This window comes from Euprymna scolopes, chromosome 31 (assembly GCF_053919585.1).
Source record: "Euprymna scolopes isolate OS-2025 chromosome 31, ASM5391958v1, whole genome shotgun sequence".
Lineage (NCBI taxonomy): Eukaryota > Metazoa > Mollusca > Cephalopoda > Sepiida > Sepiolidae > Euprymna > Euprymna scolopes.
In genome coordinates, this window is record NC_136512.1 from 66,583,737 (window position 1) to 66,608,257 (window position 24,521).

General features: G+C 35.0%; 2 protein-coding genes across 2 annotated transcripts in view; one reads left to right on the forward strand and one right to left on the reverse strand.

Annotated features, from left to right (window-relative positions):
* The window catches only part of LOC145255781 (kelch domain-containing protein 3-like), a 72,604-nt gene extending 64,013 nt beyond the window's left edge, over positions 1 to 8,591 (reverse strand). The window contains exon 1 of the mRNA XM_080114450.1: positions 8,485 to 8,591. The gene's annotated coding sequence lies outside the window, so the exon portion shown is untranslated. The remainder of the gene's footprint in view (positions 1 to 8,484) is intronic.
* The window catches only part of LOC145255780 (uncharacterized), a 41,967-nt gene continuing 22,963 nt past the window's right edge, over positions 5,518 to 24,521 (forward strand). Inside the window, exon 1 of the mRNA XM_080114448.1 lies at positions 5,518 to 5,592. The gene's annotated coding sequence lies outside the window, so the exon portion shown is untranslated. The remainder of the gene's footprint in view (positions 5,593 to 24,521) is intronic.

A 24,521-nucleotide genomic window follows, 5' to 3' on the forward strand; every position in this document is an offset into this window, starting at 1 on the left:
CCACAGGCATGCACTTCTAAGAACAAAGCTTTGTTCATGGAATCTACGTTTTGATTTAGGCACAGATAAATTGGGGAAAATTATTGACAGTGGTTTCAGCTAGACTGGTGTTTATCGTGAAAGATTGGTTAGGGGGACCAGAGATTGGAGCTCAGACGAGCACTTGCCATGGAAACTATGGAGCCATTAAAACATGGAGTCTTGCTCAAGCTCAAGTACTACCGAGTGAGAACAACATGAACCAACCAAGGTGATAGAAACTCAACAGCCTTGCTACTCACCAGCACCTCTCATTCTAGATTTGGCAGCTCAATTTAATGACTTGGGGAAATTGCTTCTAATTTTTACATATGAACAAAAAAAAAGGAAATGGACAGCAAGAGGCAGCTCAGAATATCAACAATGAACAGTGACTTTACCAAATCCAAAAGTTTCTAAGAGGCTGAAGGTTATAATAGATTTTGTAAAAAGCATTACTTTACTCATGTGCATAAAACTACAAATAAAAAGTGGTTTAGGAAGTAGTTATGCTACAGTGAGACCAAAGGGGATCTGTACTGTTTTACCTGCAAACTATAAGCCTCATCAAACACCGAATTGTATGTATTTTATGAAGGTTTCAATTACTAGAAGAATGCACAGTTGCTCATTTAGAAATACGAGTGAAGTTTGATACATAAAGCTGCAGTCCTGTACATTTCTTTTTTTTTTTTTTACTCACGTTCACCCCTAACAAGGCATATCACCACTTGAATGTAAGGGGCTACTATTTTGGACCAGGCCTAGGAAAGATTAACAAAATGTTGGTTTACATTATATTTAAACTTCTGCATATCAGTACAGTCAGGGAAGCAAGTAGGGAATTCCAAAGTCTAGCTGTTCGAAGGAAGAAACTAGAATAGAAAGCTTTCTGACATTTAGGGACCTCAACAGTGAAGGAGTGAGATTTTATTGCTAAGCGGGTTTGTCAAGGATACAAAGCACAAACATCACAGCAGACGCAACTCCGGCACCATAAAAACATGAATAATTATCTTGCAAAACACTGCAACAGTACAACACCTACTAGAATACATTCACAACTTTCTTAGCCTTAAACTGATATAATACATGTATACAAACACCAAACAGACAACTCCCTACAACACATTAAAACACAAATAAAAAGCGAAAATGCCGACTAACGATAAAACCCACCTTTGTCTACAACTACGTCTGCATCACCAGTATAAAAATGACAGCTCTTTCGACAAGTGACTAGATGTGGCGCTGCATGTCAAGCTGTGAACACCACTCCGTCACCAGCCAGCAGCTGTTAATCCCTTGCCAGCGACATTAGCTATTAAAATTACTGCGCCACCGCCACCATCTCACACATGATACCGGACAGCAAGCCTTGAAGACTACCCCTCTTTCACTGCCGCCGCCACCAGATCACCACAACTCACCAGACAGCGAGGTTTGTCCCGCCAATGGCAGAAGCCACCGTCACCAACCCTCCATCAGTGACACCTGCTATTAAGATTACTCCTCTCCCACTGTCGCCGCCAACCCTCTTATGCTATCAGACAACAGCTTTTAAGACTACCCCTCCTTCACCGCACCCCAGACACCACAACACTAAGCCACATTTCTGTCATCACCGCCACAGCATATGTATTCCAGACACCAGAACACATAAGACACGTTTCTGACATCGCCCCCCCCCCCGGCCCAGCCTGACCATAACACCAGATCGTCACCAAGTCATATCAACACCCAACCAACATACCTACCGACGTCTCACCGCCAGAATATCCTGACACACCAAGCAGTTCGTTCCACGATTGTTTTAACTTTAAATAAAAAGGTTTAAACTCAACCTTTTCGTTTGTTCCTTTCTTGCTTTTCCATACGCTCAGTTTTGTAATAAAATAAATGTCACGTGGTATTGCCTTGTTCTACGTCCGCGCAAAGAGGCACAGTTTACTTTTTACTTCTATAGAATTTGCGTGGGTGGATACGACAAATGTACGCGCAACTGAAATGTTCCTTATCCATCCATTTTAATGTCTGTGGTATATCGCTACAAACCTACCAGAGAGAAAGGATTTAATAACTATGAGGACATTTCTAGTTATTCCATAGCTGGAAATCTTGTGAAGTAGACCTTTATGCCAAAAGCCTATCAAAAGCCTTTGATATGTCAAGAGCTATTGCTCTAGAAATGAAGCCCATGTCAAGAGATTCACTAATTCTGTGTAACATTACAGTTAGCACATCAGTTAGGGAATGACTAGTGGTAAATGCACCAGCCCAGATGTGACAAGAATACTCCATGCATGGGTGAATGGTGACTTTGTAGAAGTACAACATACTCTCAGGTGTGAGTAATTTTCTAACCTGGTAGAAGGAACCCACCATCTTTAGCGCAGCCTTTGCAATGTCCTCAATGTATTTGTTCCAGTTCATGTTGCCTATGAATGTTAAGTTGAGGAGTTTGAAGCAAGAGCTCTCAGGTAGGGTGTTATTAATCATGGCTATTGGTGATTTAGAAATGTTAATGGAAAGGAGCTTAGTCTTAGTAGCATTAAATATCCATTTACGGCCTTATTTCACTACGGACTGGAGGTCATTTTCTAATGATCCTGCCATTGCCTTAGATATGTGTACATCCTTTTTTTCCCCCCTCATACCTATTATAGTATGTATCTAAAGAATATGATATAAATGCGGGAGTACCTCAGGGGTCTATCCTTTCCCCTTTATTATTCCTGATATTCATAAATGACCTCCCTGATAAAATTGTTTCAAAGATGGGTATATTTGCTGATGATATCGCTCTCTATAACAGGCACGAGGGGAAAACAAATGAACACATATCTAAGGAAATGACAGAAACACTAGAAGATAACCTCAAATCTTTAGTTGAATGGGGACAAAAATGAACGGTCACATTCAATGCTGCCAAGACTAAGCTTGTTTCCTTTAATAATTACAAGAAACCTTCCCTACCATCAATAGCTATGGCCAAGAACACATTACCCGGAAGTACTTCCTTTAAACTCCTTGGCCTAATGTTTACAGTGAACATGAACTGGAATAGATACATTGAGAGCATTGCCAAGGCTGCTGCAAAGAAGTTGGGCTCTCTCTACCGTGCTTGAAAACTACCTATGCCTGAAAGTATTCTGTACTCCTATAAGACCACCATTCACCCATGTATGGAGTATTGTTGTCACATTTGGGCTCGTGCATCTGCTACTTGTCTCTCACTCCTGGACAGGGTTTAAAAGAGAGTCGCCAACCTGATAGGTCCTGAACTGTCATCTAGGCTTCAGCCTCTGTCCCATCGATGAAATATTGCATCCTTCTGCCTGTTCTACAAGTACTTTAATGGTGAATGCTCTGACGAACTGGTCCTGGATATGACCTTAAACTATATCCAGTGGTGAGGCCCCAGCTTATGGGCTTTGGGGAGTGTGGAGCCACCCTTTAATTGCCATTGCTCCCAGGTCTACTCTGACCCGGAGTGGTAGTACCTGTTAGGGTCCCAACTATAGGTTAAATAGAAACCGACTTGAAAACAACAAATATATTCTATTAAAAAATTTTTTCTTCAAAATCTTTGTATTCGGCATTAAATAACCTGAAAAGGGTTGATATGCCGTAAAATAAAAATGACGAACTACAAGCACTTGTACTCCCTCAATGTGAATACCCTTGACAAACCGACAAGCAGCTAAATCCCATTTGAGTGAAAATTGAATAAAAAAAAATCAACTGCAACTATACCCATCTCAGATACAATGTTATCAAGAAGGTCGTTTATGCATATCAGGAATAATAATGGTTCAAGGATCGACCCCTAAAGCACTCCCACATTAATATTATGCTGTTTGGATGTACATCCACCAAAAACATCATGGATTTCCCTCTTTTCTAAGAAGGATCTAACTATATTTAACATTCATCCAGTAATACTTTATGATTTAATCTTCATTATAAGTTCTTCATGTCAGACTTTGTCAGAGGATTTGGATATATGGAGGTCCCCTCACTATAAGTTAAACAAAATTTTTTTGTTTCGTTTTATTTTTTCTGCCTCACCAAGTTTTTTGTTTTTTTTTGTTAAGTTTTCGCAGTAATTGCCTAAAAAGTAGAATCTCATTTGATTTTAATGCCAATACGTTAAGCATGTCATAATTAAAAAAAAAAGAAAAAAAAACTTTTGACTAACTGCATGTAGTTTTTTCAATAAAATTATCACAGAAAGGAAACTGAAGTGTAGTATCTATTCTCGACTGAGGCAATTTTATTTACCCCCCCCTCCTCCTTGAGAGTGCATGTTTATGGAATGGATGTCATTCACGCTAAACCCTGCTTTTGTGTATAAATTTATATTCATGAAGAGGCAAGTAAATCTGTACTTATTTTTAGATAGTGGGTTAGAGGATTTTCGAGCATTTTGCAGTATAGAAGTCACAACGAAAATGTGACAAAAAAAAATCACAATAAAAAACAAATACATAATAAATGTTTTTATTTACTTGCCTCTCCACGAGAACAGAGTTAAAAACAAGGTTGGTTTTTAATGTGGGGGGAAATCCAGCTCCTCAAAAAGGAGCACTCCAGATAAAACAAAAATAAAAATTGCCTCAGTCTAGAAGGATTTCTCCTCCATTGACTGAGGTCAGAAAAGGTAAAGTGTCGTACCAGAACAGTGCTGCTTACACTTCGCTCCTCGCCGAAAGGCCAAGGAACAAACAAAACGAGGCCGCCGAGATATATTATTAACATAATGTTAATAATATCTCGGCGGCCTCGAACAAAACTAACTTACAGAAAAATCATTATAATTTATGTACCCATCACGAAATGAACATGTCATATTCCAAAAAATGCATAAATTGATCAAGTAATTTTTTTAAATATATATATACAAATTCATTCATTTCTTTTTAAATATTTAGCAATTTAAATAGAAAATTGGGTACTAGTGATCCGTGCTGAAATAATAACGTTATTATTTAAAAAGCCATTCTTAACATGGGGAGGGGAGGGTGTTTTGTAACTATTCTATACTTTAACCTTACAATTGAATAAAAAAAACCCCATAAAACTTTAATTAAACTTGGAAATACGATTTAAAAAATAGCGCGGACACCTAGCGGATCAGTAAGTGCACTAGCACCGAAAATTGTAGCTCTTACAAGGCTGACTTCGATCTCGATAGTTCGAATTGAGTTGCCTATCCTTATTTATTAAACAGGGCGGATCAAAGCATAACGTCATAAAAATTGATTTTCTTACTAAAAAAAAAACACTTGATCAATTCGCGTGATTTTTAGAATGAAATCTTCGTTCCGTAACAGGTATGTACATCATAAAGTTTTTAAGATTTTTTTGTATTTTTGTTTTGATAGTTTTGTTTTTAAATAATTACCCAAATAAATGTTACCAAAGGCAAGAAGATGGGGAGGTATTAAAAAAACAAAAAACAACTAAGGGGCAGATAATTCATATTTTAACTTAACTGAGCATGCGCACACGACGGATTGAAATCGCGGGCTTCTTGAAAAAATCACCTATTAACAATCTATTTTCAATTAGGTAAGTTAAAGTTGGGTTTTTTTTTTTTTTATTAATTTTAGAAATAAATAATTGTTTATATTTATCGCAAAGATAACTTGGATTATGTTTTTGTTGATTTTGTATGTCGTAGTGGAATGGAAACGTACATTTAGTGTTTTTTAAAACATTCCTTTTAAATCGGCATTTGGGCAAATACCGCCCGATTTCTAAAAAAAAAAAAAAGAAAAAAGCATAACAAAAATATATAATCGGAATTTATGTCAATTTACTAATAAAACCAAATTTTTTTTGTGTGTGGTGGTTACTTATTTGATGCGAATTATTTGGAATTTATAAAATTTAAATTGTCAACAATAAAGTAATTTCAGAACTTAAAAATTACATTCAACTAGTCAAAATCTATTTTTGTTTCTCACACACAAAAACTAAGAAACGGTATTCTACTAAAAGAATAAACATTTAAAAAAAATAATAATATTTGTGAAAATGCACTGGGGGACGACCCAATGATTTACCTTTAAGAAGTTGATTACAGTGAGATTGAAAATCCCAACCTCTCCATGTTAAAGAACGGTTTTCGGAATAAACACTTTTGCAGGTTGGACAACCAGTGCACATTGACCATCCCCCAATGCACTTTCACCATAATATTTAACTGAATTTAATAAATGGGATTGTATTCGACTTTTTGAATATTGATGCAGAAGACGAACGGTGCTGAAATAATGACGCTATTATTTGGAAGCCCATTCTTAACCTGAGGATAAAGTGGGAGTTTAAAAAAAAAAAAATTCTGGACTTAACAATTTATTAGTAAAACAAACCCATCTTAAGAATTGGATTTAAGTTGAAAATCCTACCTAAAAAAAAAAAATACTACGGTTCGTATTCCGCATAAGTACCTCAGATTTTCGGGTATTATTATACAAACACCGTGACAGGGTTAGGGTTAATTCGCTGTCACGGTGTTTGTATAAATTTACCGATTTTCGAGCCTCAGCAAAAGTTTAAAAATGGGTTTGTATTGCTATACACATAGATTCGAAAAAGTTGTCAAACAAATATATAACGGTGCTAGTGCACTTACTGATCCGTCGGATCCGATCCGCGCTATTTTTTAAATCGTATTTCCAAGTTTAATTAAAGTTTTATGTTTGTTTGTTTTTTTACTCAGTTGTAACGTTAAAGTATAGAAAAGGTACAGGTACTAGTGCAGAGAGTGATCCAGACGTAAATAATGTTATTATTTAAAAAGCCATTCTTAACATGGGGAGGGGAGGATGTTTTGTACCTATTTTATACTTTAACCTTAAAATTAAATAAAAAAACAAACAAAAAAATATGAAACTTTAATTGAATTTGGAAATACGATTCAAAAAATAGCGCGGATCCGGATCACTCTCACTAGCACCAAGGTACAAAACACCCTCCCCATGTGAAGAATGGCTTTTTAAATAATAACGTTATTATTTCAGCACGGATCACCAAGTGCACTAGTACCTATATAACAAATAAATGTTATCAAAGACAAGATAAATTACATTTTACCTTAATTTTCTAGTGTTTTTATTTAATGTAACATGTTTATTCAGCTCGAAAAAACATAGTGTTTACCGATGCATTGGAAAATGAAAAATGGCATCCGACTCTCTTTCACACGGTAAGTTTGGGAAAAGGAGTTAAAAATAAAAAAAACTAGACAAAATACTGTTAGAAACAATGCTCAATATATGTTACCGTGACATGGGCTGACATATGTTCGGTGGGTTTTTAACAGTATTTTGTATAGTTTTTTTTTTAATTTTTAACTGCTTTTCCCAAACTTACCGTGTGAAAGAAAGAGAGTCGGGTGCCATTTTTAATTTTTCAATACATCGGTAAACACTTTCTTTTTTCGAACTGAATAAACAAGTTACATTAAATAAAAACACTAGAAAATTATCCAGTTAGGTAGAAAAGTAACTTATCTTGCCTTTGATAACATTTATTTGTTATACACTTGTTTTTGACAACTTTTTCGAATCTGTACAGTAATACAAACCCAACAAAACAACTTTAATCGTGTCAGCAGGTGAAAAATTGTCACCATCTTGTTTAAATCAAAATGGAAAATTACCTCCGTTTTGAACTGTCTTACGATCGTTTTTAAATTCTATTATTTTCTTGGTACTAGTACAGTAGCGCACTTATTGATCCATGTTGAAATAGGGTTATTTAGAAATCCATTCTTAACATGGGGAGGATTGATGTTTTGTGCCTATTCTGTACTTTAATTTTACAATTTAATAAAAACATAAAACTTTAATTAAACTTGAAAATACTATTAAAAAAATAGCGCGGATCAATAAGTGCACTGTGCACTGCCACTGCACTAGCAGTATCAGAATTTTGGGGGAATTTTTGACACCCCTAACAGAAAACTGCGATTAAAATGGTGCTAGTGCAGTGGCACTACTGCACTGCCACTGCACTGCAGTACTGCACTAGCACCATTTTCTTTCATAAATAATGTTCTACATTATCGATTTTAGTAATTTTTGGATATAATCATCTTAAAAATACAAGGAATACATAGATACCATTGTTTTCATGTGAAATTCAGTATTACGGTTACCGAAACTTCGTCCCAATAGTGTTGAAGCGCCCACATTATTTTTAGAAATAATTAAAATGTTTAATAAAATCAGGCCATTTGGTACACTTCAGCTGCCATTGAAAAATTTTAAAGTTTGAGTTTGTATTACAATTCACAAAAATGTTATCAAAGGCAAGATAAGTTACTCTTCTACCTATCTGCAAAAGTTTTTACTCACTTTAAAACGTTTATTCGGTTCGAAATCGTACATTGTTTATCAATATACTTTAAAATGTAAGAAGAGAAAAAAAAAAAAAAAGAGAGGGGTGACTTACGTTCGACGAGTCCATCCGTCGGGGGATAAAGGAACCAACATGCGCAAAGCATGACAATGGTATTCGCGTCAAGGGGGTAGGAGGATGGTAGGAGGTAATTAAAACATAAAAGCACGTGTTTAAAAGAGTATTTCTTTCTTGCCACCCTGACGTTTGCCTGCTTGCCTTGGAGTTTCGCCCTTCGGCCCATCCCCCCCCCTCCGTCAGAAAAAGACAAATGGCGATGACATGACCTGACTGTTAAATACGTGAAGTTTGGGAAAACGGATTAAAACTAAAAAAAATAACACAAAATACTGTTAAAAGTCCACCGAGTATATGTCAGCCTATGTCACAGTAACATATTGAGTGGGTTTCTAATAGTATTTTGCATATTTTTTTAGTTTAAGCTCATTTTACCAAACTTTACGTATTTAACAGTCAGCTTGCCACTGTGTCTTTTTTCACATATGTATTATTTTCGAACCGATTAAACGTTTTAAAATGAGTAAAACCATTAAAAACTTTTCCAGATAGGTAGAAGAATAACTGATCTTACCTTTGATAACATTTATTTGTTATTTTTTTCTTATTTATTTTTTATTTTTTAACCACTTTTTCGTAATTCAGTAGATTGTAATGAAAACCCCGATGGTATCTACATTTTATGTCAATGTCGCGATTAGTTATTCTCTTTGGTATTTTGGGTTTGTGTACGCATAGATTCGAAAAAGTTGTCAAAAAACAAATATATAACAAATGTTATCAAAGGCAAGATAAGTTACTTTTCTACCAAACTGGATATGTTTTTATTTAATGTAACTTGTTTATTCAGCTCGAAAAACCTAGTGTTTACCGATGTATTGGAAAATTTAAAATGGCACCCAAGTCCCAACTCTCTCTTTCACACGGTAAGTTTGGGAAAAAGAGTTAAAAATAAAAAAATATGCCAAATACTGTTAAAAACCCACCGAATATATGTCAGCCTTTGTTAGAGTAACATATATTGAGCGAGTATCTAACAGTATTTTGTCTAGTTTTTTTTTATTTATAGCTCCTTTTCCCAAACTTACCGTGTCCAGACACCATTTTAAATTTTCCAATACATCGGTAAACACTGTATGTTTTTCGAGCTGAATAAACATGTTACATTAATTAAAAACATTAGAAAATTATCCAGTTAGAGAGAAAAGTAACTAATCTTGCTTTTGATAACATTTACTTGTTATATATTTGTTTTTTGACAAATTTTTCGAATCTGTGTACAGTAATATAAACCCGGTACTTTTTATATTAGGTCTACCTCCACAATTTTCTTTAAACTAGTGTTGTGCCGATGAATCGGAATCGGTTAAATCGGTAATTTTCGGGGAATCGGAATCGGCATCGGAATCGGAAAAATTTGTGTATAATTTCCGATTCCAAAATCGATTCTTTGAATATTTTTCAAAAATTAATTTTCAATTGCTTGTACCGATTATAAATATTTATTTCTTTTAAACTATTAGTAAAACTAAACTCTATAGATCTACGTACTCGTTATAGAATGAAGTTCTCATAACAAAATCACGTAGTTTCATTAAATAGTTTTTGTTTTACGCTCCCTTGACTAATTATCGCAGTTTTTTTAGGAAGATTCCGAATTTCCCAAATCGTTTTTACGGCATAAAATAAAAACTATTTGATGAAATTACGTGATTTTTTTATGAGAACTTCATTCCATAACGAGTACGTAGAATATATATATTTTTTTTATTTTTCGTTTTTTAACATAGTGTAAACTGCACAAGCACCCTTTTTTAATACGTGAAGACAGTTTAGAGCTTCATCCTAGATCTAAAAATAATTTGGTTTTTAGTGGGTTTACAAATATCGTCTAAAAGTAGAATTTCAATGAGGGGGGCCTTTTAAATGTAAATATAATTTCTTTTTCAATCTGAAAAATTTCTAAATGTTTTCTCTTTATCTATTTTATCCAGACTTTGATAAATTCATTGTGAGATATTCATGTATATTTTTAACTTTTCCGAAACCCGAGAAAAATGCGACGGTGTCAGACAATGTGGCTCCAGGAAAATAAAATAAAACTCTATTCGTTTGAAATCTTTTCATATTAAACTCCTTGAGAAATTTGGCAAGTGGGTGTGAAAAAGTATTGTTGTCGAAACCAACGGCATCGAAGGGGTTAATTACCCCATAATACTTTCAACTCAACTTTTGAGTGAGATTGGCGGGCTTCAGACGGCATTGGCGCCGTCGTAGCAATCCTTAAGTATAAACATAAACAATACCGGCAGAATCAAAGAAAATCACACTGGAAGCATATTTCAAATTAAATCAAAGGCCAAGCCTTTTCACAATTTTGCCCATTCCTTGTTGGTCCCCCCGATTTATCGGAGAGGGACTATAGTTTTCAGTGGCGTTCGTCCGTTTGTTCGTCCGTTCGTCCGGATGATTCCCGGATAACCGTCCATTACTTTTTTCTGAAATTTTGCCACAAGTTGTACTCCAATACGTAGATGTGCACACCATCGAGTTTTTTTTTAAGAAAACTCTCGTTGCTCCCCCAGGGGCTGAAAAGGGGTCAAAAATGCCCAAAATGGCAAAAATGACACTTTTGGCCCCATAACTTTTTTCCCGTCCATTAGATTTTACTGAAACTTGTCCAAAATGTGAAAGCAATTGTTGCAAATGTAAATTCAGTATCACTGACCCTGGCAAAACTCTGGTTTGCGCCCCCCGGGAACTTTTAGGGCTAAAAACCACCCCTTTTTTAGGCTCTTTTTTTCATATTTGTCTAAAATGTGATTATGTATCTCTATTTAGTGTTTTTTTTATGGTGCTGAACTCAAATTTACATGTCTTAAGGCCTGAAACATAGCCGTTTGTCCATTTTTACAAGTAATCAGCTCCCCCATGGGGGCAAAAGAGGTAAAAAAAAATACCTCAAAATGACTCTAAATAGACAAAATTGACATATTTTTCAGAATAACTTTTCATCCATTCATTAGATTTTTCTGAAACTTGGCAAAACCATGGGCATACCTGATATACACCTGATGGAAGTATCACTGACCCTGGGAAAAATCAGAGTCACAAGCCCTGGAGGTTTTAGGGCTAATATTGGGTGTGGAGCAAAAGTTGAACTTAGTCATTTTTCTGAAAACTTTTGAAAATTTTTTTTTCACTCAAAATTGTTTTTTTATCAGTTATGTATCACTTTTTTTATCACTTTATTCGATCCCCCCTCCTCACATAGAGGGGGACCATGCATGCACGGCTTGTTATATTTGTCAATACCGATTGCCGAGTGAGGGAGCAGCAAACATACCGACAAAACCCAACACTTTTATATTCTACTTTTCATTTAATTAGCAATAATGTTTGATATTATTTTTCTGGGCAAAATATTTCTTTAATTTTAGACAATTCTTTCGCTACTTTGAAAATAAACTGCATTCTTCTAAAGGTTACCTAGCGAATTTTCGCAAAGTTTCAATTTTTGTTTTGTTTATTTTACGCATATAAAATAAGTTTAGATCTTCTTTAGTTTTACTAATAGTTTAAAAGAAAGAAATATTTATAATCGGTACAAACAATTGAAAATGAACTTTTGAAAAATATTAAAAGAATCGATTTGGGAATCGGAAATTAGGCACAAATTTTTCCGATTCCAATACCGATTCCGATACCCCCAAAATTACCGATTTATCCGATTCCCGATTCCGATTAATTGACACAACACTAAAATAAATGAAAGATAAACAAATACCACATTATATTCTACTTTGTATTTAATTAGTAATAATGCTTGATATTATTTTTCTTGATAAAATATTTCTTTAATTTAAAACAATTTTTTCGATACTTTGAAAATAAACTGCAAATTTACTTCGAGAATATTCTCGAAATTTCATTAGGGACCTCCATCTTTCACCACAGATTTATCATTCAACTTAAAAAAAAAAACAGTTTTCTTTGATGTGCAATAAAAAAACTTATAGGAGTCGGAGTACACGAGGGAAGTCGTATTACGTACTATCACTTAGGAAGAAAGTGTAGTATCTGTGCTGATGCTACATTTCATCTATTTTCTCCCTGTTCAATGAAGGAGAAATCCTACTAAACTCAGGCAATTGTAATTTTTTGTTCTTATCAAAAGTGCCCCTTTTGGGGGAGCTGGATATTCTCCAGATTAAAAAAAACGACCTTGCGTCTAACTTTGCCCTAGCGGGGTGCAAGTAAATAGGAACCTTTAGATAAACAATCCTTCTAAACTGAGGCAATTGTAAGTTTTTGTTCCTATCAAAAGTGCCCCTTTTTGGGGAGCTGGATATTCCCCAGATTAAAAACCGACCTATGTCTAACTTTGCTCTAGCGGGGTGTAAGTAAATAGGAACCTTTAGATAAACAAAACTGAGACAATTTTAATTTCTGTAGCAGAGGTTAGCAATCCTGCCTGACAAGAAATAGACGAAAGGTGTGAAAAGGCTTAGCCTTGAATTGAATGTCATGTTTACGTGTGACTTTCTTTCATTGTTCCGGTCGGGTATCATATACTTAGGGAAACATATCAAAAATTAAAAAATATCAAATGCAATGATTATGTTTTTCAATGGTGGAATTCAAATAAATATGAATTTCCCATCCTGGCATCCTTAACCAGGAAATATTTATCAGCACCCCCATCTTCTGTTGAAAGTGAACGATTATTTAGTATTGGAGGTAATATTTATTCACCAAGTAGAAATCGTCTGAAAGGCGAAACTGGAGAAATGTTAATGTTTTTACATTATAATTTAAGAATTTTAGGACTTAAATATGAGTAACAACTTGATACTTAAGTATATTACATAACTAAATTATTATCTTGTAATCATTGTAATTAACCAAATTCTTTTTTAATTTTAAGGGTTCTTTAAAACGAAATAAAATCGATTTTTATAATTTATGCTTCGTACTACTGTTCTCATATTGAGTGCTCCTATTTACTTGCCCCCCCCCCCCCCGAAAGTAAAGTTAGACACAAAGTCGTTTTTAAATGTGGGGAATATCCAGCTCCCAAAAGGGGCACTTTTGATCGGAACAAGAACCGGGCTCAAATTAATTTTCAATCGATATTTGCCCTTTTTTTCCTAGCTGGCGAAAATGGCCCTTTTTCCTAAATTTCTAAATTTAATATAAAATGATCCCCCGTTTCCCAGCCATTCGAATCGTTTTAAAGCAGTTAACTAATTTTTTTACCATTGACTCACAACCCAATCGGCAAAATCATAAAAGCACAAATAATCGCTTTTTTTTGTATTATCACGAACTGAAGGTTAGTAGTAGGAAGGGTCCGTGTCTTTTATAAAATGGAGAATCGAACTTTTCTTTTCGCAACAAAAAGTTATAATTGCGATGGGCGAAAAATGAAAACGGAATAAAAACACCGATAATTTCACGAGAATACATTATTTACATCTACGTACCGTTTTACACGTAACTATTTAAAAATGAAATAAAAAGATTGCCTATAAACACTCATGATTATAATATATATATATATATATATATATAAAACGATTAGGAATTTAAAATAGACGGTCAGTTTCACAAATAAATATAACGTAACATGAGCTGTAGTGTGTTACCAATTTTAAATTATGTGCGCTTATTGGGGATAGGGTGTCTACTTTTTAAGCGATTACACATGGTTTTACAACGTTGCAAACCGAACTTAATTTAGTGGGAAACACTTTAGTTAATATCCATAAAGAATTAGGATGGCCAGAAATGATGATCATTTTACGTTAAATTTATATTCGAAACTGATCTTACACTCTAAATTCTAAATGATCGCTTTTCTTTCCGCCAATTAAAAAAATGTTCTAACACGTAATCTATAAAAGTAATATTTCATTTTGGAATAGGGATTTAGCTGCGAGAGAAAGCACAGAAAGCTCACGCAATCTCACGTTAAAAATGGTTTTCATAATAGTAATATTATTATTTAGAAATTCGTTCGTAACAATGAGATGTGGCTTTGCTAAGTGGCGTTGTTAAATATATTGTTCTTACATCGTTTTCTTATTTTGCCTACCAATCTTCGAATATTTTCTACTATTCATGTAAGTAGCATGTTATACAGTAAATACGAACTGGTACAATATAGCTTTGTTTTAAAATCAAAATAAATGTTTTGTTGTGTTACAATTTTTAATCAATTACAAGGCAAACATTTGAGATAAAATATACGCGGACATTAACCAGGGGTTTATGTAATAATTTGAAAATTTACGAAAAAACAAACAAAAAAAATCTCTAATTAAATATGTATAAATTTTACAAGAATCGGAATCGGAATCGGATCGGAATCGGAAATTTTGATCGGAATCGGAATCGGGAAAAATTTTGGCATCGTCCCATCACTACTTTAAACTGACGACTTTTATGCTAAATAAGAAAATCTCATTTAAATTCTGCAGAGACAAGTAGTTTTCGAGATATAAAGACCAGTATTATGAACTGTAATTCACTGGCCGCTATGTTTGTATGCACGAACGATAAAAAAAAGATCTACTTCTCTGTGACCGACATTGGCACCTAGCGGAAACAAATCCACTTTTTTCTTTTTTTTTTTTCACAACCGAGAAATTAATAATGTGCATGCGTGTAAAACAAAACTAAACTTTTTTTTTTTCACTTCCTTGCGTAATTTCATGTTAAGAACGACTTTCGGAATAACCCCCCCCCCCCCAATCTCACTATGTTAAAAGCGGATTCCGGAATAGACCCCTCCTCCCAACCTCCCCATGTTAAGAACGGCTTTCGGAATAAACACCTCATTTGGAGGGGGTGAAAAAAAATATTTGCCCCAAATTTAACTATGATATTCGTTCTCAGCATACCTAAAAAAAAAATTGGGTAATGTCGGTTGCAGAAAAGTAGATTTGTTTTACCATTATTTTATATATTGTTTATTCACCCTAAACAAGGTGCTACTAAGTCATAAGGGGCTATTAATAGGGACCATATTTGCCGGGATACTATGTAGGAAGTTAGGCAGCGAGGTATCTGTTCACATTATACTTCTGCATGTCAGTACAGTCTTGCGGTTTGAGGGAAGAAGCTATTTAAGTAGGTTTTACGGCATCTAGGGATTTCTACAGTGTAGGGGTGGGATTTTGCTGCTTGTCTGATTTGACGGGAGTATTTACTTGAGGGGGTACTTACTACTGCTTTGAGTTTATCCGAGCACTTACCATTAAAGTACTTGTAAAACAGGCACTGGGATTCTACATTTCGGCGATAGAACAGAGGTTGGAGTTTGGCCGACACTGCAGGATCTATTAGGTTGGAGTTTGGCCGACACTACAAGATCTATTAGGTTGGAGTTTGGCCGACACTGCAAGGTCTATTAGGTTGGAGTTTGGCTAACAGTGCAGAATCTATTAGGTTGGTGACTTTTTTTTTTTTTTTTTTTTTTTACCTTATCTAGAAGGGAGAAAGTAGTGGCAGATGCACCAGCCCATATGTAACAACATTGCATGCATGGGTGAATAGTGGCTTTGTAGAGATACAGGATACTCTCATTGCTTAGTAACCTTCTAACATCGTAGAGAGAGTTCACCTTGGCGATTAAGTCAATGTATTTGCAAAATAGACAAAGAATAATAAGGAACTTCAATTTGATTTTATTGTTGTACAACATTTATTTCCTTATTCTTTTGTTACCACTATGACGTTTCTCACATGATCGTTTTCTCATATGTCATCCAACCATGCTTCTCACATGATCGTTTTAAAGTTTAATTTTTCCTATACCGGTGACGTCATTTCGCTTTTTTGTTTTTATATATATATATATATATATATATATATATATATATATATATATATTTGAGAGTCCCCACTTATCAAGGCCCGAAGACCACTCGAGGATAAAGGTTAATGACTGTAAGATGGTAGTGTAGTAATCGTTAATGGTGTAAATTAAGTAGATTTTGATTATTAATGGGGACGACTTTTACAGAGTAAAAACTAGGTACGGGCAAAATGAATGGCGATGCTCAAAATGTATAAACATTTTGACCCCTCCCTTTACTTAAAAATTCACCAAAAATCAGGAAATCAACTAATTTTAATGAAATTTTCAGTATTTATCAAATAATGAGCGCGGAATATAATGAACTAATTGTCTAAGCGAAACGTAGTGATTTTGCCACTCCTACACTGTTGAGACGAAATTCTAGAAATCGTAATACTAAATTTCACATGAAAACCATGGTATCTACATATTCCACACATTTTTTAAGATGATTATATCCAAAAATTACGAAAATCGATAAGGTAGACAATTATTTATTAAAGAAAATAAAAAATAGAATTTAATGAAAACAATCGTAAGATACAGGAGAGTTCAACACGGAAGTAGTTTTCCGTTTTGATTTAAACAAGATGGTCACAATTTTTCACCTGCTAACACGATTAAAGTTTGTTTTTTTTAATAATTCCATAATATTCAGTTAATTTCGACTGCATAATTTGGAAGCTACCATTGTAACTTATTAGAATTGATAAAAAAAATTAGTTGAAGCCATTGTTTTTTCATCTGAAAACTCCCATTTATCGAGGTCAATATTTTGTCCTAATTTCTAATGTAGAAGCGCCGTTATTTTTGATCCAGCATAAATAAGGGGGAAATAACTCTGTTCAAATTATTGAGGTCAAATTCAGCCTTATAATGAATGCATTTAGTACTAGAATCGCTAAAAATCATAACTTTATTTTCTTAGTTAAAAAAACGAAAACTTCTTGATCAATTTATGTCTTTTTTCGAATATGGCATCTTCGTTGTGGTGAGATACATCACAAACATTTTTCTGTATTTTTTTTTTTTTTTTTTTTTAAATGAGTGTAATTCTAAAAAAATAAGCACCAAATAAAACCACTTAATTATTTTACATGAAGTTTGGTGTACGATATTTTCTTTCCATCAGGGGTATGTACATCACACAATTTTTTAAATTTATTTTTGTTTTTCATATACCTAATTATCTTCCTCTTAGATAATCTCAAAGCCCCCTCCCCATCACAATGTTAAGAATGATTTTCTTGCTCACTAAACGATGTCTAATTATCCAGCGAATATTGTCTCATACAAATAAATGTACAGAACAACTTAATATGCAGTCATCATCATCATGTTGAGAATTTTTCTCAAATTCTTTGTTTCTTTTTTTCTTTTTACTCATACGAAGAAATAAGTGCATTAGACCAAATCCAGAACATTAAGTCAGGCATTTTGCTTAAGAAATAGTTCATCCATATATAAAAAAGAAATCATCTTCCCTAAAATTAAATCTTTATTTCATAAATACATGATACAGAACAGGGATACAAGAATGTAAGGCAAGTTGGTTTGGCAGGGAAGCTTTAGCTATAGAAAAAAAATGATTGAATTTAGGAGTTCCATCTTGTTCTGACATTTCATAGCAAGGGACAAGCAAATGTTTTTTAGCGTCTAGTTTCCTTTCCATGGCATCTATTCAGGAACTGTTTGTATTTCATCATATCTTATTGCAATAGAAATTAACCCATCGCATGGCGGTGCTGTTTGCCTCCTTAAGGCCTTGGTTTGAGCAATGAGGACCCAATCGGCAGTTTTCCCTAAGGTGGTGCATCGTTTGTATCTCTCCACATGGACATAAAGGTGAGGTGTCTAGGCCCCACTTGTGGAGATTGTCTTTTCTCTTGCCTACTTTGGCTCTGGCTCTATTTAGTTTTTTTCCAGTGTTTCTGGCTCTATTTAGTTTTTTCAGTGTTTCTGGCTCTATTTAGTTTTTTCAGTGTTTCTTTTGGGTCTGGTAGGGCTTCATTTTTATTCCTGCTGTTATAATCTCGCCATCGTACCATCCTATAGGAGGCAGATTGCCAGAGATCGATTTCCTCTATATTGATGAAGCTACTGCGAGATTTTAGTGTTTGTCTCACTGATTGGGGGCCAAACAGTGAGTTCCTGTGGTCGTTAAGTTGTTTGTACCGTTCTATTCTGGTGATGACTTCTCGCCTGATATGTGGTGGTGGAATACCAGTTAGGCAGTATAGTTGGTCTTAGGGCACCAGTTATGGTCCGATGTACCTTGTTCAGCTCTACATCAATTTTATGGGCATGGCATGATCTTGCCCATACTGGGGCACAATACTCCGCTGTGGAATGGCACAGTGCGAGAGCTGTTTGCCTCAGTGTTTTGGGGTCGACACCCCAATTGCTGGTGGTAAGCTTACTGAGAAGGCTGTTTCGTGATGACAGCTTGCCTTTAAATTTGGTAATGTGTTTTCTAAAAGAGAGAGTTCTGTCCAGAGTTACCCCCAGGTAGACTGGGAAAGGTTCATGTGTAAGCATGTTGTCATTCCACATGACTCTTAGTCTCCGATTTGCTTGGTGATTATTAAGATGAAAGGCGCAAACCTGGGTCTTGTTTGGGTTTGCATTTAAGTACCACTTTTTGTAGTACCTAGAGAGAATGGCTAGGGCATCAGAGAGTCTTTCTTCTATGATGTCAAAACTATTTGTCTGGGTGGCGATGCATAGGTCATCAGCCTGTATATATCTTTATATATTTGGGTATTGTGGTTGGTCGTTAGTGTAGATATTAAATAGGGTTGGAGCAAAAACTGAACCTTGTGAGAGGCCATTGTTTTAGATAAACCATCTACTCTTTTTTTCCATCCATCTCAACATGGAAATGCCGATTACTAAGTAGACATTCAATTATGCTCACCAATGCTGAGTTTTGTATCATTTGGGATACTTTTAGTATGAGTGCCCTATGGTTGACAGTGTCATAGGCTGCTGTAAGGTCTACAAACACAGTGCCTGTTATTTTTTTGGTCTCAAATCTATCCTCAATGAATTGGGTCAGGTTTAAAATCTGGCTACAACATGATCGACCTGGTCTAAAGCCAGCTTGGTAAGCTGAGAGTTGTTCTTTGGCTGTTTCCGTTATTCTGGCAAGTATCATGTGCTCATATAGTTTATAGAGAATGCACAGTAGGGAGATAGGTCGGTAGCTCTTAGGTGATGTGGGGTCTTTTCTAGGTTTTAGAATGGCTACTACTCTTGCCTTTTTCCAGATTTTAGGGAGTTTGAGGGATGACGCACAATTATTTATTAGGGCTAGTAACCACTTTCTTACAGTTGTTCCAAAGTGTGTTACCATCTCTGTGGTTATTCCATCAAGGCCCGATGCCTTTCCGTTTTTTAGTTGAGATATTGCTGCGGTTATTTCGGCTTCTGAGAATGGTTCCAGATGGGCATTGCTGTTTTGCATGATGTGGCTAAGTTCGGCTTTCATTCTCTTTTTCTGTCCTCTTTCTTTTTGTTGCGGTTTGCCATTCAGTAGCAGCTGATAGGCTACTTGGTTGGGTGTCACGGCTGCAATTCGGGACTGAGGAGTTTTTTCTGAGTTTAACTTTTTTATTGTCATCCAGGCTTTTTTGCTATTGTGTGTCATTTCGATGTTACTTATGACTTCTTGCCAGCGCTCTTTGTTCACTACTGATGGAAACAAGCAAATTCTCTCCGAGCTCTAACATGTTTTCAGCAAATGGGTGTTCATTATAAGCTTGGATATATTCCTCATACTGTGTTTTATTTGGTTCCGTGAAACCAAGGATGTACGTTTTCCTGCACCCTCTTGGAATGTTTTTCCTGACTACTTTCAAATCAGGGATTATAAGTTGTTGTATTCATCTGGTAGTGGGACGATGGTGTTGATGGCTTGTTCTACGTCAGAGGTATAGCCTTCCCAGTTGGCCTTACGGAAATTGAATCGTGGCCTAATCTGGGGTTTCTGTGGCCTAATGATAGGTCTTATATCAATAAATATGGGTTGGTGTTGGGTTTTTGGCACTGGGCTTCCCACAGTTTTTTTCTAGATTTCCATAGTTCTTTGATGAAATAAATGCTAGATCAGGGTTATATCCCCGTCTCCAACGGGCACTTTGGAAGGATTTGGGATCCTTTGCATCGTGGAGAAGTTTGGGTTCATTTGCAGCAGCCCATGCCTCTACTGCTTCCCCATCACTGTTTGTCTCATTGTATCCCCAAGTGGTGCTATGGTTGTTAAAGTCACCAATGTATAGGCTCGCGTTGTTGGAACTCTTACATGTTAGCGGCCATGAAAAGGGGGTTGCTGGTGGCTTATACACGGATGTGATGTTGAGGTGTTCCATGCCCACCTGAAGTATCTCAAGGCCTCCTTCTGAGAAGTCAGTACTGGTTTTGATTATTGACTTGTCTCGTGCGAAGATCGCGCTTCCATATACTGTACTTGGGTGGTGGATAATAAGGTGCATCCCTGGTATTTTGGGGAGCACTCTGTCTTTATGTGTCTCTTGGAGGCATATAATATCAGCATCGAGGCTGGCTATGATTTCTGATTTAGATGCAGATATTCCTTCAGCATTTGAGATGAGAATTCTGAATTTCTTCATGGTTACTTCCAGTGGCCGAGGGTTAATCCTTTTACCACCTCTGGTAATGGGTATATTTCTATGCGTGGTGTAGCAATCAGTCTCCGAAGATTAACAGGGGCACCACGTGAAGGTTTGCTACTTGCCCCCAGCACCAAACTAGGCAGAAATTAGGAAAGCTGGGTATGTGGAGAAGTGTTTGTCTTGCCCAATGTATTTCTACGCAGCTATGATATGTCTGGTTTTTTTTTTGGTTTTTTTTTTTTAATCCAACCAAATATGAAACTGATTACTACACAAAAGATTGTATATAAATACAAAAGAAAGTCGGTCTCAGTCATATAACTGCTTCAATTTTCTTGGGATTAAAAAAAAAAAAAAAAAATGTAGACTCTAAAAAACATAAGGACACCCAGTGTTAAAATTTCCTACCCCAACAACTCTTGAAGTTAAAAAAATGAAAAATTTCTCAAATTGTATCTTGTTACCATTCATTCTAGATAACATTATAAAGCGAGCTGGATGATTTCGTAAGTTTTTCAAAAACCGAACCTGCTACCTCAACTGTTCTACATGGACTCTCATCCTCTATGACGTCATAATTAAAATCCCAAACTTTAAAATATTTTTACAAAAGTTGAAAAGTAATTTCATTAATTATTGAATCCGGCTTGTGATGTTTATTCTTGACCCCCAAATCAAGAGAATAGAGCATTCGTGTAACAACCTGGTTCCTGTTGATTACTGTGTAATGCTGGTTCTTTGCAGTTCTAGGAGGTTTACACTCCCAGGCTTTGCCTTCTCTCTTTGATAAGGGGTTAGTTTAATGCTAACCGTCTGAGACGTTCTTACCAGGGAATGCCGATGGGGCTGCACAGGCATTTTTCGCAGGTCAAAGTGCCCCTCCTTGTAGGCACTGTCTTCTTAATTTTACTTTCCGATCTTGGTGTCTAAGTTCTTGCAGTGGGAATGAACTAAAAACCTTAATTACTTGGGGGAAAAAATGTTTTAATACATTATATTGGTTTTGTTTTAAAGAAAAAAAAATAATTATTCATCATATCCAGTTTAACATCCGTTTTACATGCCGGCACATGTTGAATCGCTTTTAGAAATTGATTTCCAAACTAACCTATTTCTGACCAGGTCTTTATTTATACCTCTTTCCCTTCAAATCCATCCTTATCACTATCTCCCATGTTTTCCTTGGCTTTCCTCTCTCTTAACCTTCATTATCTTTGTTGTATTATTAATCGCATGTGGAGTTAAAAAAAAAAAAATTGAAAATAAACACAGGATGAAGTTTTAATTGCAACATTGAATCATTTTTTTTTTTTTTTTCATGAAAATTGATTCGGTTAAGGCATGAAGCCACTTGATGTAAGACAAAGAAAAAGGGTACTTGTGCAGAATAGACACCGTGCTGAAATAATAATGTTATTTAGAAACGTATTATCATAGGGAGGACATTTTGTAACTATTGTGTAAAAATTTAATTTAACTTGAAAATGCTATCTAAAAAAATAGCATATTCTGTAATCTGCGTAAGTTCCCACCCCTCCCCAAATATTACTTTAATAAGGTCCACTTTCTATTTTCTTTTTCTGATAATAAGGAGAAACAAATGAAAAGAATCAAGGAGGAAGGGGTCCAAACATTCATAGCTAAAATTTTACAAAATATAGTATTTCATTCGTTTTGTTCATTTTTTATTATAATAAGGACAAGGTAAAAATTGCAATTATTGCTCATTGAATATTCGGGTTTGTATTACTGTACACATAGATTCAAAAAAGTTGTCAAAAAACAAATATATAACAAATAAATGTTATCAAAGGCAAGATAAGTTACTTTTCTACCAAACTGGATATATTTTTCGTGTTTTTATTCAATGTAACTTGTTTATTCAGCTCGAAAACCATACAGTGTTTACCGATGTATTGGAACATTCAAGATGGCGTCTGATTCTCTCTTTAACACGGTAAGTTTGGGAAAAGGTGTTATAAATAAAAGAAACGGTTAAAATACTGTTAAAAACTCGCTCAATATATGTTACCGTGACATAGGTTGACATATATTCGGCGGGTTTTTAATAGTATTTTGTATAGTTTTTTATTTATAACACCTTTTCCCAAACTTACGGTGTTAAAGAGGGTGTGAGACGCCATCTTGGATTTTCCAATACATCGGTAAACACTGTATTTTGAGCTGAATAAACATGTAACATTGAATAAAAACACAAGAAATATATCCAGTTTGGTAGAAAAGTAACTTATCTTGCCTTTGATAACATTTATTTGTTATATATTTGTTTTTTTGACAACTTTTTCGAATCTGTGTACAGTAATACAAACCCGAATATTCTTTATACCGTGAAATTTTAATATTTTGATTTATTTATGAAATTTTTTTTTTATAATTACTTTGTTAAATTAATCAACCTGATTAATAAATACAATTTTTGGGTTTCCCTGATTATATCTTTTCATTTTTCATAGTTTTTTGTTAAGCCTTGGAATACTTTTTGTCACGTTCTGGCCATAATTAAATACTTACAGATGTACAAGGTAAAATGAAACCTGAACAAAACGATACAAAAAGTTTCGTTTTGTTTTCGTGCAAAAAAATGAGAATAAATTAGTAAATATTTTGAACGAAACGAATCCAGTTCTGCAAAATTTCACTATAGATAGGTAAATTTTGAGACGTTATTTTAAGATGACAGGCAAAATCAATTCACAAGCAGTAAATAATTCCCCCATTAGCAGACAAATTATTTACGACAAAGCAAATGCCCGCCTATCTCTTGGTGTCCTACTGGCAATTTCAATTAGAGAAAAAAATTTGGGTCAATTTTTCTGATTTTTATTTCCAAAAAGCATGGAAAGCACAACTGGCTATGCCTTTGCATCAGCAATGCATTTTAACATATAATTAACTTTCTCTCATTACTGTATCTCTGTTTGCTGAGAACCTAGCAGACAGGGTTAAATTAAAAGTTTGTCCGCAAAGAATGTGTCTTAGTTAATCACACTGTGTGACTGACAAGAGTTTGCATGGGAAGTTGAGTCTCTCACTTTGACTGTGTTTGGGTTCTTGCTTATGTAGTTAATATTCAACAGGTGCTCGGCTCCCAGAGCAATTAATTCTTTCTGATTGGCTGATGTCTGATTTTGGTAACTAATCAAAATTAAGTATTGTCAATTTTTAGATTCTTTCCAACTCCCCCCCCCCAAAAAAAAAAAAACTTAAAAAATATGACTTTTACAATTTTTGTTTTTTTTTTGTGGAGAGGGGGGGGATGCAAACGAATATGACATTTAAAACGGTGCACAGAAATAGTTTTCATAAGATGAAGAAATTACTTTCTCAAAAAATGGGGATCACTTTTCTCTATAAATGAGCACCCACATTCTGGCCACCTAGTGATAGTACCGTAAACAAGTAGTTTACTGAATATTAAGTAATGTAATTATGTTTTCAGTGGTAGCTATTTGTGTATACACAAACTCGCATAGTTTTTTATGCAAATTTTAATGCAGTATTCGTTTTCATACCTGAAAACCTATAAAAGTCATTTTATAAAAATGATTGTTGAA